Raw genomic sequence first — 14,226 nt, 5'->3', positions numbered from 1 at the left:
TTGGGAGCCCTGCTGTGTTATCTGTAGTATAAAAAAAAAATTAAGAGGGGGTTGGGGGACAACTCTTTGTGTTTGGGGCTTGGGCCCCCCAATCTTTTCTGACCCTAGCAATGCTCCTGTGTAATGCTAATAGTGGCAGACCCATCGGCCGATATAAGGCCCCTGAATATGGGGGCCACAGTGCCAGCACTGGCTCCAGGCCCCTCTGCCAACAGTTCATGTAATGTAACCTAAATGTATGATTTTACAATGTTAGCATTTGAGGCCCCACTTTAAACTTTTCCCTAAGGCCCCACTTTGTCTAAAACCAGCCCTGTCTCTAGTGGCCTACTAACAGCTAAATCTAATGGTCACTACTGCATGCTAATTCTCTTGGATCTCTCCGCAGCATTCGACACTGTGGATCACCAGCTCCTCCTAACTATGCTCCGCTCCATCGGCCTCAAGGACACCGTTCTCTCCTGGTTCTCCTCCTATCTCTCTGACCACTCCTTCACTGTATCTTTTGCTGGTTCCGCCTCCTCTTATCTTCCCCTTACAGTTGGGTTTCCTCAAAGATCAGTCCTAGGCCCCCTCCTCTTCTCTTTGTATACTGCCCCTATTGGACAAGCAATCAGTAGATTTGGTTTCCAGTACCATCTCTATGCTGATGACACCCAATTATACACTTCTTCTCCTGACATCACACCTGCCTTTTTAGAAAACACCAGTGATTGTCTTACCACTGTCTCTAACATCATGTCCTCCCTCTATCTGAAACTGAACCTGTCAAAAACTGAACACTTCGTGTTTCCTCCTTCTACTAACCTACCTATGCCTGACATTGCCATTTCTGTGTGTGGTTCCACCATTACTCCCCAGCATCATGCCCGCTGTCTTGGGGTCATGCTTGATTCTGAGCTTTCATTCACCCCCCACATCCGATCACTGGCTCGCTCTTGTTATCTGCATCTCAAAAACTCTTACTGCTTCTCTTATTCATTCTCGTCTGGACTATTGTATCTCTCTACTAATCGGTCACCCTCTTACCAAACTCTCCTCTTTCCAATCTGTCTTGAATGCTGCAGCCAGGACCATATTCCTCACCAATCGTTATACTGATGCCTCTACCTTGTGCCAGTCATTACACTGGTTACCCATCCACTCCAGAATCCAGTACAAATTTATTACCCTCACCCACAAAGCACTCTATGGCTCAGCACCACCCTACATCTCCTCCCTCATCTCAGTCTACCACCCTTCCCGTGCCCTCCGTTTTGCTAGTGACCTGAGGTTAGCATCCTCAATAATCAGAACTTCCCACTCCCGTCTCCAAGACTTTTCACGTGCTGCACCAATTCTTTGGAATGCACTACCCAGGTTAATACTATTAATCCCCAATCCCCATAGTTTTAAGCGTGCCCTAACAACACATTTATTCAGACTGGCCTACCACCTCAACGCATTAACCTAACTATCCCTGTGTGACCCATTCAAAATTTTTTACCATAGCCAGGCTCCTCGCATCATGTCCTCACATGCTTTATGCATTTAATAGACCTCTTAGCCATACTGAGGCCGATAACCAGTTCATGCAGCATTACATGAACACCCGATTCTTACACTATGGCTGGTCCAAACAACAAAAGCAATTGTTACCATCCTCCTTTCGTGTCTCCCCTTTTTCCTCAAATTGTAAGCTTGTGAGCAGGGCCCTCATTCCTCTTGGTATTTGTTTTGATCTGTGTTTATTGTTATGCTGTAATGTCTATTGTCTGTACAAGTCCCCTCTATAATGTAAAGTGCTGTGGAATATGTTGGCGCTATAGAATTAAAATTAATAATAATAATAATAATAATAATAATGTCAGTAATATTCAATTAAATTAATCAATTCAAAATTTTATTTTTTTCTAAATTAAGAATTACATGCAAGGATGAAGAGATGTTCTTGGAGGAGCCTTTGGCTTTTGCATATGTTTCTTGGTGGTCAGGAGGCCACAGTACAAGTCTTTCCAACAGGTCCAATATTGATGGTGGATGTGCTGTATTATCTTCAGGACACTAGATGTAGGGTTTTTTTGTCCTCGAGCTGTTTATGGTGCCCTGGTGACAGACTGCAAAAATACATCTTTCTTTGATATCATCCTGCCTGAGTGGATTGTCCAGGGCTGCTCACACTGTGAATCAGCAGAGGATAGAACCTATGAGAAAAGATATTTACCAATGTTTAAACTAATGTGACAGGACAGTGGAGGAAACCTCCCCATACAGAGATGGGGTCATTGTCAGTTATCATATATGTGACAATCCCACCACTGACAGATAACATTTACTCCACATGAACTCTTCTCACTGGCATCATACAACATGGACCTTATTGTCACACTTACCTCGCCTACTTTCCCCCTCTTCTACTTTCTGTTTTTTGTTGTTCTCTCAGTTTTAGTGCAGACTTATTTTCTCTTCTGAACTGGAAGTTCTAATCAAAAAGTCAGAAAAAGATGATTATTATAATTTATAAACTCTTAAAAGATTAGCTTTATATCTTTCTAGAGTTATTCAAATGGATTAATATGCACCTGTAGCTTTTCTGTGTGCCTCCATGTGGTGTTTCCCAAAGGAACTATGTCCCCATATTAATATGACATTATGTGCAGAAAGTCAAAATGCCATACTTATATAATCATTTAGAGTAAACAGTGTAATTTTAAAGCAGACCTGTAACCAGGTCAAATGTGTCCAGGATTTACTCTTACTTTATTCCCACTGATACCCTAAGTATTACGTTGTTGGTTTTGTTAAAATTCTCCTTATGGTTCCAGATAGGGGCATTTTTGTTTAGTGCTGAGAAGATTCTTTCTGCCTGTTTTGTAGAAGAAAGTCAAGTAAATTAAAAGTAAAAAAAATACAAAAGGGAGGAACACCTGAATGTTAGGCCATTTAGGATACCAAGAAGTGGATAACCTGCTCAATACCCCATTCTGCCAGTCAAAAATATACCATCCCAGGTTATATCACGTATAATGAGCCTATTTAGCCCTAGGATGTTCACTAGGCTGTCCCTGCCTTGCAGTGGAAGTTGGCACCCTAATGATATGGGATTTGTTTGACTCCCCCAGCTCTACGGTGGCTTGTCCTCACTTGTCCTAGTTGTCCCTAGACGCTAAGATAATATAAGAACTTTCTATGCTAGAAAACATAGGTACTATTATACAAGGCATTACAAGCACACCCATATACAGTGGGTACGGAAAGTATTCATACCCCTTTAAATTTTTCACCCTTTACATCCATTTCGGAAATTCAAAAAAGTTCATTTTTTTTCTCATTAATATACACTCTGCACCCCATCTTGACTGAAAAAAACAGAAATGTAAACATTTTTGCAAATTTATTAAAAAAGAAAAACTGAAATATCACATGGTCATAAGTATTCAGACCCTTTGCTCAAACACTCATATTTAAGTGACATGCTTTCCATTTCCTTGTGATCCTCCTTGAGATGGTTCTACACCCTCTTTGCAGTCCAGCTGTGTTTAATTGAACTGAAGAGTCTTGATTTGTAAACCCACTCACCTGTCTATATAAAGGCCCCGTCACACACAGCGATCTCGCTAGCGAGATCGCGGATTTTGTGACGCCACAGCGATCTCACCAGTGAGATCGCTGTGTGTGACGGGGATCAGCGACCGGCCCCCCTGCCGGTTATCACTGATCGTGCTCTATCGGCCTGGGCCGTTATTCAATCGCTGGTCTCCCGCTGGCCAGCATGCATCGCTGCGTGTGGCAGCGAGAGACCAGCGATCAGCCTCGCTGGACGCTGGTTTCTAATGTAAACATCAGGTATCCAGGAGTCGCGTGGCTCTTAGATACCCGATGTTTACCTTGGAAACCAGCATGTACGCCGGTTTCCAAGGTAAATGTTGGGTATCCACCATTTTAGAGAAATGATCGGTGACCACCCAGATGACTGTGCTGCCACCAGATTTGGGCAGGCCGACCACAAAGTCCATGCCGACCATCTCCCAGGGTCTGTCTGCCACCGGCAAGGGATACAGTAACCCAGCTGGCCTCTGTCTAGAGGACCTGTTCCAAGCACAAGAGACGCATGCTTGAATGTACTCTTTAGTGTACCGAGCCATGTGCGGCCACCAATAAGACCTTGTCAGGAGTTCTGTGGTCCGCTTAATGCCAAAGTGAGCACCCACCCTGGACGCAGGCGAGGAGGGACAAAGGACTTGCCCGGCGGAACTGCCTCAAGAGCGACCGGAGCCACGGTCCTCAGGCTTTCCATGGGGACAATTAGCCGAGGCTCAGCCTCCTCTTCCTCCGATGAGACCACCGAGCGAGAAAGAGCATCCGCACGGACGTTCTTCTCTCCAGACATGTAATGCAAAGTGAAGCGGAAGCGGGAGAAGAAGAGCGACCACCTAGCTTGACGAGAGTTCAAGCGCTGGGCTGTTTGCAAATAGACCAGGTTTTTATGGTCAGTGTACACCTGGAAGGGAAACCGGGCTCCCACCAGGAGATGTCTCCACTCAGAAAAGGCCAATTTCATGGCCAGCAACTCCCTGTCCCCGATGGAGTAGTTTCTCTCCGCCGGTGAGAAGGTCTTTGAGAAGAAGAAGCAGGGATGCTTCCGACCTTGAGCATCCTTCTGGAAAAGGACTGCTCCTGCACCAATGGACTAGGCATCTACCTTTAGGATAAAGGGTTTATCCACATTGGGACGGTGGAGGATGGGAGCGCCAGCAAAATGGGTTTTCAGGGATGAAAAGGCCGTGGAGACCTGCTCTGACCAAACCTTTGGATTGGCTCCTTTCTTGGTGAGAGTGACCAAAGGAGCTACCAGTGTGGAGAAGTGGGGAATGAACTGTCAGTAATAGTTAACGAACCCCAAAAAGCGCTGCACCGCTTTTAGAGAATGGGGCTCCTGCCAGTCCATTACTGCTTGCAATTTGGCAGGATCCATAGCCAACCCCTGGGCCGAGATGATATAGCCAAGGAACGGCAAGGACTCCTGCTCAAACTGGCACTTCTCCAGCTTGGCGAAGAGAGAATTCGCCCGCAAACGGTCGAAGACCTTGCAGACGTCTCTCCGGTGAGAGGCCACATCTGGAGAAAAGATGAGTATGTCATCCAGATAGACCACCACCGAGGTAGAGGGCATATCGCGAAAGACGTCATTTACGAAGTCCTGGAAGACAGCAGGTGCATTACAGAGGCCGAAGGGCATGACCAGATACTCATAGTGGCCATCCCTGGTATTAAAGGCTGTCTTCCACTCGTCTCCTTCGCGTATGCGGATCAGGTTGTACGCCCCCCGTAGATCTAATTTCATAAAGATCCAGGCCCCTCGCAACCTGTCAAACAACTCACAGATCAAAGGAAGAGGGTATTTGTTTTTTACGGTAATGGCGTTGAGACCTCTGTAGTCAATGCAGGGGCGCAACGCCCCACTCTTCTGCATGAAGAAGAACCCTGCACCAGCCGGCGACACCGATTTTCTGATAAACCCTCTTGCCAGGTTCTCCCAGATATATTGTGACATGGCCTCTGTCTCTGGGAGAGATAGAGGGTACACGCGGCCTCTAGGAGGCTCCGTGCCTGGCAATAGGTCTATCGGGCAATCGTAAGGACGGTGTGGCGGAAGCGTCTCCGCTGATTTTTTTTTTGAGAAAACATCTGCGTTACTGCCAGTAGTGTCCAGGGAGCGCAGAAAGATCCACGGGCACCTCCGTGGATGCTACTTGAACACTGTCTCTCATGCACCTTCCCTCACAGTCCTTGCTCCAACCCAGTATACTGCCCGAAGACCAATCTATATGAGGGGAATGGTAATGGAGCCACGGAAGTCCGAGAAGCACCTGGTCGATGCCATCTGGCAAAATAAACAGGGACAACGTCTCGTGATGAGAGGGTGAGATTGAGAAACCAAGAGGTGCTGTCTCGTGTGTAACTTGAGATGGTAAAGGCGCACCGTAAACCACCCTGATGGTCAAGGGACGAGGCAGTAGTACCAGCGGAATAGCGTGCTTTTGGGCAAAGGATGAGGACATGAAGTTTCCTTCTGCCCCGAAGTTCACGGTGACCTCTACTTCCCAGGTGGAAGCACCGCTATCTAATGTCCCTCGGAATACTGGTTTAGGGGAAAAGGTTTTCATATTAGTTAGACCACCACCTACGACCACTGGACGTGATCATTTTTTCGACCGCAGAGGACACGTGCTAGCCGAGTGACCAAACTGCTGGCACTGGTAACAGCGTGCGAAGCTTCGCACCGGACGTGGCTTGGGGCCGGCACGAGGCACTTGCATAGGTTCTGAAGGTGTAAGATCCTGAGCGGGAAATCTTAGTGGCTCGGAGAAGGTGGGAGCCAAATTAACTCTTCGTCTGGATTGTGCACGTTCCAGCCCGCGCTCCGTAAACCGGAGATCAATGTGGGTGGAGATGGCAATCAACTCCTCCAAACTTGTGGGGACCTCTCTGGTTGCTAGAGCATCTTTGACATGCTCCGCTAACCCTCTCCAAAACACAGGGACGAGTGCTTTATGAGGTCACTCCAGTTCGCAAGCCAATGTCCAGAATCGGACGGCATAATGGCTGACCGAGAGAGACCCCTGTGTTAGGGCCAATAATTGGAGAGAGGTGTCGTGCGTGATCCATGGTCCCAAAAAGACCTGCTTCAGAGCCATGAGGAACTGAGCAGCACCCTGAACCACGGGGTCATCACGCTCCCACAATGGTGTAGCCCACTCTAACACCCTGCCTGATAGGAGAGACACAATAAACTCCACCTTTGCCTGCTCTGTGGGAAATCGCATGGCCAGTAACTCTAGCTGAATAGAGCACTGGCTCACGAAACCCCTGCAGGCGGTGCTGTCACCGGAAAACTTATCGGGCAACGGGAGGCGGGTTATTGTTGGCATAGGTGTGGGTGTGGACACGCGTGAGACAGCCTCTGCGACTGCCTGAGCAGCGGCCACTGTAGCATTCGCAACTAAGGTGGAGCTCTCAATAGCCGCCAACCTGCTCTCCAGCTGCCGAATGTACTGCTGTAGCTGCTGCAGGTCCGCCATTACCAGCCAGACCCTGGCGCTAGTGTAATGTTAGGGATGGCGGAACGCACTAAATATAAAGTAATAGAAAGTGCGTTCGCCGCCCGGGATCCACCGTGCAGAGGTGTTAAGCTGCTGCTATATAATGGCAGACGCACAATATGGCGGTATATCGCACATGGGTCGAACGTCACCCGGTGTGCACTGGGCGTACTCTGTTATATTCCTAGCGTCGCCTTAAGGCATAAACATAAATGCCGAGCCTGTTGACCTCACAGGTCTCAGCGGTGGGCACGCACAGTATATGGTCACAGGACTCGGGCCCAAGACACAGGGTCAGTGTCCGTCTAGACCTACTGTGCGTGCGGTGTCGCTAACGCGGACGCCCACAAGTGCTGCTGACCGCAGCGCGGCAACTGACTCAGCCACTATACGACAATGCTCAGGAGGGGCGCACTGTCGGATGCTAACTCTGTGGAGATGAGCACTGTGGCTTGTAGAATGCCACTGACTGGCGCTGACTCTAAGGCTAAGTCCTTATCCACAGACATAATATCAGAGGGAGCGGATCTTAATGAGTCATTCGCAGGTTCATGCATCCATCATCATTCACACAGTAGCAATTAGAGACTAAACTAGCGCATGGCCGAGCGGCCATGCGGACCTTTTATAGCCGTGCGAGACCTTCCAGATCTCTGGGATGGACCAATCAGATCAGGAGAAGGACCTGAGCATGTGACTCCCGATCTCCAATGGGAGATCGTCTCATGAGCATGCCCAGTAGCGTGACGAGAGGACTTAGCCACTGGAGTGGCTTGCTGCAGGGCAGCCTGCGCTTCTATTGCTGACCCAGAGGTGGCAGCAACAACCAGTCCTACAGAGCTGGTCTGAGCAGAGCACCAGCGATGCTGAGATTGCTGTGCAGGCTCCTGAGCGGTCGGAGAAGAATGGGAGACCGCAGGATGCAAGGCTCTGGATTCCTGCTGTGCAGCTGCAGGAACCCGACGCCTAACATCAAATGCCCCTTTTAGACTTAAGCCCCTGAGTTGAGTGGTTCCAAAGTTTCCCCCAAACACCTCCAGCTCAGGGAGGTTGGCCTCCGAGGATGCTGCCTCATCCTCATCTCCAAAAGTACACAAAAGGGAAAGCCATCAGCTTTGGCCTGTGACAAGGTTTTTTTTTTTTTTTTGTTTTTTTTTTTAGGAGCGACCAGGCTGTTGTCTAGACAACCACATGTCCTCCCTTTCCCCCCACAAGTCCCAAAACAATGCAAAGTACCGCCCTATAATAACAGGGTGTTGTAAGTCCTTGACTAAGCCAACCTTATGTGACTTGCTGCCACAGTTTATGTCTATGACCACCCAGGCTACAGGGTAGTTTTTAGCATCACCATGAATACATCGGATGCCCACCATCTTAACAGGAATCAGCCGATGAGGATCTGTGACCCTTACTAAGGTTACCAAACTACCCCAGTCCAATAGACCAGTCATTTGCACTCCGTTCACTGATATGGGACATGCCTGATGTCACTAGCCTGGTTGATGGACAACACTGCAGGCAAGATATCCAAAATACTGTATAAGCAGCACTGTTATATGCTGCAGTCCATTGACTCGGTGGTTATGGGGCAGTGGGTGGCTATGTGACCTGGGATGTGGCACCTCCAACAAATTACGCTATTAGGTGGGGTCTTTGGAAACAATTCAAATGCCTCCTGGGCTCTTGGACGCCCCCCAGATGCTCCTCTCTTTTGGGTGTCAGCCCTCCTTTGGGAATCCCAGTACAGAGATGCTAAGACCCTTTCTTCCCCTAGGAACTCTTGACCGCCTGGTACTTTTCCACCATTCCCACCAGGTCATCAATATTCCAGGGTTCTGCCTGGGCAATCCAAGATTGCACCAACCTCATAAGGGAGTGTATGATCTGTTCATGATGACCCTATCAACCATCTGTGCTGGAAGTAAAATTCAGGTTGCAACCACTTTTGGACCAGGAAAGTTTGTCACTGCAATAGGACCAGTGGTGCACCAGTTGCACCCTGACATTCAGAGTCACTCCTAAGTGCACCATGATCTCATGTTTTAACTGGGCGTACTCTTTTGCCTCCTGCAAGGCCAGGTCATAACAGGTCTTCTGTGGTTTCCCTGTTAGATATGGCACCAAAACTCCCGCCAACTGCTTCAGAGGCAATTTACCCATTCCACTACCTTTTCAAAAACTGTCTTGAACACATCAACGTCATCACCTCATGTGTGAGTCATCATTTTGAGTTAGGGGTGGGGTGGTTCCCCTGCCACGGATCGCCTCGGCTAGGATTTCCATCTGTTGCCTGTGCTGCTATATCTGCTGCTGCTGTGGCCACTGCTGTTGCCAAATGCTGCTGCTGGAGACTAGCCTGCACTAGTTGCTTTATCAACTCCTACACGTTGTCTGTTTTCCCTTCTGCAGTCACTTTTACCCAGGACATGTGATATCTCTGCGGCAGTCCCACTGCCCCTCGGTATTTGTGAATGTGCTTTTAGCACCAATTGTAGCATTTCTACTCCCTCAGCTGCGGTTGTGTCACGGGTGTGTCAGAGACTGCAGACCATTGCTCTGCATCTGACTACAGAAGGTCTCAGCAGTTTCCTTTTCACACTTCTTCCTAGGCCTTCTGACTCTAGTGGCAATCTTCCCCCGGCTGTAGTTGACACACCTGGATCGGAGTATTTATAACTTACAGCTTGCTGCTGGAAGTTGCAGTTGATATATCTATTTCCAGTACCCTGTTGCAGCTTGGAGCTTTAACAGTAGGCTATCTTCCTCTCTGGTGCTTGGAGGACTTCCGTGTTTCTCTTTGAATCTACTCAAGCTGTGTTCCCCTTGTTTGTGTATCCCATCTGTCTTTAGTGGTAATAGGGATTGATTATGCACAATTATCCTGTCCTTTCCAGTGAAGGGCTTATCGACAGGGTCAGTCAGGGATTAGGTATCCTGCTCGGCAATAGATGCTGAATAGTGATGAGTGAGTATACTCGTTGCTCGGGTGTCCTTCGAGTATTTTGGAGTGCTCGAAGATTTAGTTTTTGTTGGCGCAGCTGCATGATTTGTGACTGCTAGACAGCCTGAATACATGTGGGGATTCCCTAACAAACAGTCAATCCCCACATGTATTTAGGCTAACAGCCACAAATCATGCAGCAGCATCGACAAAAACTAAATATCCGAGCACGACAAAATGCTCGGAGGACATCCGAGCAACGAGTATACTCGCTCATCATTAGTGCTGAACTTATATAGGAACGATAGGGATAACAGGGTGATGTTAGATTTGCCAAAGGGTCTCCACTCCTCCCTTACCTAGTGTTTGGCTCACTTTCTCTTATCCCTTCATGTTGCACTTAGCCTTTCCTACACATTGCGTGACATTATCAACCGCTGGTCACGTTTGCATAAGAAAAAAAAAACCTGGCACTTGTTTTTTTTTGGTGTATTTTCTGTATGGGGTTTTTTTTTTTTGCTGAGTTGAAGGATCCCGTTGCTTTGCTAGCAGAGCAGCTGCAGAGGTTGTCACTGGGCTTTTCCTCTGCCACAGGATTCTATGATTCTATGTGTCTCCAGTCTGTGGTGGAGTTTTTAAGGGCTCTTGCCCTGATCCATGATGATCCGGACTGTATTTCCTTGGCTGAAACCAAGCTGCGTTGCATTCAGCAAGGGAATCGTTCAGTGGAGACATAGCTCTGAATTCTGTAAGTGGTCAACTAATACCAAATGGAATGACCTGGCTCTCAGAAGCCAATTCCTTCAGGGCCTTAGTAAAAAGTTAAAGGATGCATTAGCAGTGTATGAAACTCCTGTGTCACTGGAGGCTGCCATATCCTTGGCTATTCCAGTGGATAGGTGCCTGCAGAACAGATGGGTAACACCACCTGCTTCTGAGCCCTCTTTCTGGGACAAGATCCTGGTGTTGGAGGGAAGGTCCAGGGGTGAAACTATACTTGCGGCGTTAGGGGAACCCATGCAGTTGGTGGTGCGTTCATGTGTTCATGTTGTATGTTTCCCCTGACATTTGCAAGAAAAAGGGTGCATGTACAGTATTTTTGGTGGAAAGAAGGGACATTTTATTGGGGCATGTCCTGTAATTCCAAAGCAAAAAGAGACTCGATTAACCCTTCTGAGCCTTGAGCTTTATAATCAAGAGGCATGTTCATCTTCAACCTGCAATTTTCATTTTGTACTGACAGCAGTAGTGGTGCTAGAGAGCAGGTCTGAAAAAATGTAGACAGTGGAGCTGGACTCAGTATGGTGGATGCCAAGTTTGCTAGAAATCATGGTTTTGTCTGCTCTAACTTGGCTGAACCGATTTCTATTTGCACCATCGACTCAGCACAACTTGCACAGAGATCACTGACACAAATTGTTCATAACTAGTGTTGAGCATTCCGATACCGCAAGTATTGGGTATCGGCCGATATTCGCTGTATCGGAATTCCGATACCGAGTACCGATATTTTTTCAATATTGGATACCGGAATCGGAAGTCCCCATAATGCAATGAGCCACTGTTATGGCTGTGATTGGCTGCTGAAATGATGTCATCATGATGCGCGGTCTGTGCCGACTGCGGAAGGTCTGTACGGACCTCTCGGGGGTCTGCACAGGCCTGTCGGGGGCCTGTGCCGGCTGCTGGTGGTCTGTACGGGCCTCTCGGGGGCCTGTGCCGGCTGCTGGTGGTCTGTACAGGCCTCTCAGGGGTCTGTACGGGCCTGTCGGGGGCCTGTGCCGGCTGCCTGCACGGGCCTCTCGGGGGCCTGTGCCGGCTGCCGGGGGCCTGTGTCGGCTGCCGGGGGCCTGCACGGGTCTCTCGGGGGCCTGTGCCGGCTGCCGGTGGTCTGTGCGGGCCTGCCAGGGGTCTTGGGTGTGTGCAGGCATCGTCCGATGGGACTACAAGTCCCATCGGGCAATGCCTGCTACAATGACAGTGATTGACACATTAGCCAATGATGGGACAGTAGTAGTCCCATCATCTGGCTAATGTGTTGAATGTAAAATAAAAAAAAAAACATACTTCATATATACTACATTCATACAACATACATATATACTACATACATGCTACATATATACTACACTCATACAACATGCATACATACTACATACATGCTACATATATACTACATACATGCTACATATATACTACATTCATACAACATATATACTACATACATACTACATATATACTACATTCACACAACATACATACTACATATATACTACATTCACACAACATACATACTATGTACATACTACATGTATACTACATTCATACAACATACATACTACATACATGCTACATACATGCTACATACATGCTACATACATGCTACATACATGCTACATATATACTACATTCATACAACATACATACATACTACATACATGCTTCATATATACTACATTCATACAACATACATACATAGTACATACTACATACATACAACATGCTACAGACATACTACATACATGCTACATATATACTACATTCATACAACATGCATGCTACATATATACTACATATATTCTACATTCATACAACATACATACATGCTACATATATACTACATATATTCTACATTCATACAACATACATACATGCTACATATATACTACATTCATACAACATACATACATACTACATACATACTACATGTATACTACATTCATACAACATACATGCATACTACATGTATACTACATTCATACAACATACATGCATACTACATGTATACTACATTCATACAACATACATGCATACTACATACATGCTACATATATACTACATTCATACAACATACATACATACTACATACATGCTACATTCATACAACATACATACATGCTTCATATATACTACATTCATACAACATACATATATAGTACATACTACATACATACATAGTACATACTACATACATACAACATGCTACAAACATACTACATACATACTGCATACATACATGCTGCATACAATACAGTAATACAATACATACAGTACATACAACATTGAGTACATACTCACCATCACTTGTCACTTTGATCCCCGAAGCCAGTGTCATCTATGAAAAAATATGAAAATAACAAACAAGCCATATACTCCCTGATCCGCAGAAATCCACACGTGTCCCACGCCGATCTGCCGTGGAGAACCTCAGCATCAGCTGATGCGACCGCTCTCTATGGGGCTCCAGGAATCCAGTGACGGGAGGTAGGTATCCTTCCGCACTGTATTCCTCCGCCACTGTAAAAAAAATAGTCCCTAGTCTCACTTTTGGCATTGCTGTGTGAGAAAGTTCCCACACAGCTTTTGCCATAAATTGAGACCAGGGACTATTTTTTACAGTGGCAGAGGAATACAGTGTGGAAGGATACCTACCTCCCGTCACTGGATTCCTGGAGCCCCGTAGAGAGCGGTCGCATCAGCTGATGCTGCTGTTCTCCACGGCAGATCGGCGTGGGACATGCGTGGATTTCTGCGGATCAGGGAGTATATTGTTTGTTTGTTATTTTCATATTTTTCCACAGATGACACTGGCTTCGGGGATCAAAGTGACAAGTGATGGTGAGTATGTTCTCTGTTATATGTACTGTATGTATTGTATGAATGTATTGTATGCAGTATGTAGTATGTATGTATGTTGTATGTCTGTAGCATGTTGTATGTATGTATGTAGTATGTATGTACTATGTATGTATGTTGTATGAATGTAGTATATATGTAGCATGTAGTATGAATGTAGTATATATGTAGCATGTATGTAGTATGTATGTATGTTGTATGAATGTAGTAAATTTGAAGCATGTATGTAGTATGTATGTATGTTGTATGAATGTAGTATATATGAAGCATGTATGTAGTATTTATGTATGTATGTTGTATGTCTGTAGCATGTTGTATGTATGTATGTAGTATGTATGTATATATGTTGCATGAATGTAGTATATATGTAGCATGTATGTAGTATGTATGTTGTATGTCTGTAGCATGTTGTATGTATGTAGTATGTATGTACTATGTATGTATGTTGTATGAATGTAGTATATATGTAGCATGTATGTAGTATGTATGTGTATGAATGTAGTATATATGTAGCATGTATATAGTATGTAGTATGTATGTTGTATGAATGCAGTATACATGTAGTAT

The 14,226-nt window shown here is 46.2% G+C and overlaps 1 long non-coding RNA gene across 1 annotated transcript in view; it reads right to left on the bottom strand.

Annotated features, from left to right (window-relative positions):
- Positions 1 to 1,855: 1,855 nt before the first annotated feature.
- Positions 1,856 to 14,226, bottom strand: part of LOC141089478 (uncharacterized) — a 48,711-nt gene continuing 36,340 nt past the window's right edge. The window contains exons 2-3 of the long non-coding RNA XR_012232303.1: positions 2,373 to 2,461; positions 1,856 to 2,183 (exon numbers count right to left, since the gene is read on the bottom strand). This is a non-coding gene — a long non-coding RNA (uncharacterized lncRNA). The remainder of the gene's footprint in view (positions 2,184 to 2,372; positions 2,462 to 14,226) is intronic.

This window comes from Dendrobates tinctorius, unplaced genomic scaffold, assembly GCF_039654945.1.
Source record: "Dendrobates tinctorius isolate UK_male_01 unplaced genomic scaffold, ASM3965494v1 ptg000046l, whole genome shotgun sequence".
NCBI classification, from domain to species: Eukaryota; Metazoa; Chordata; class Amphibia; order Anura; family Dendrobatidae; genus Dendrobates; species Dendrobates tinctorius.
The sequence above is the reverse complement of the archived record's forward strand: the minus strand, read 5'-3'. Positions and strand labels throughout refer to the sequence as shown.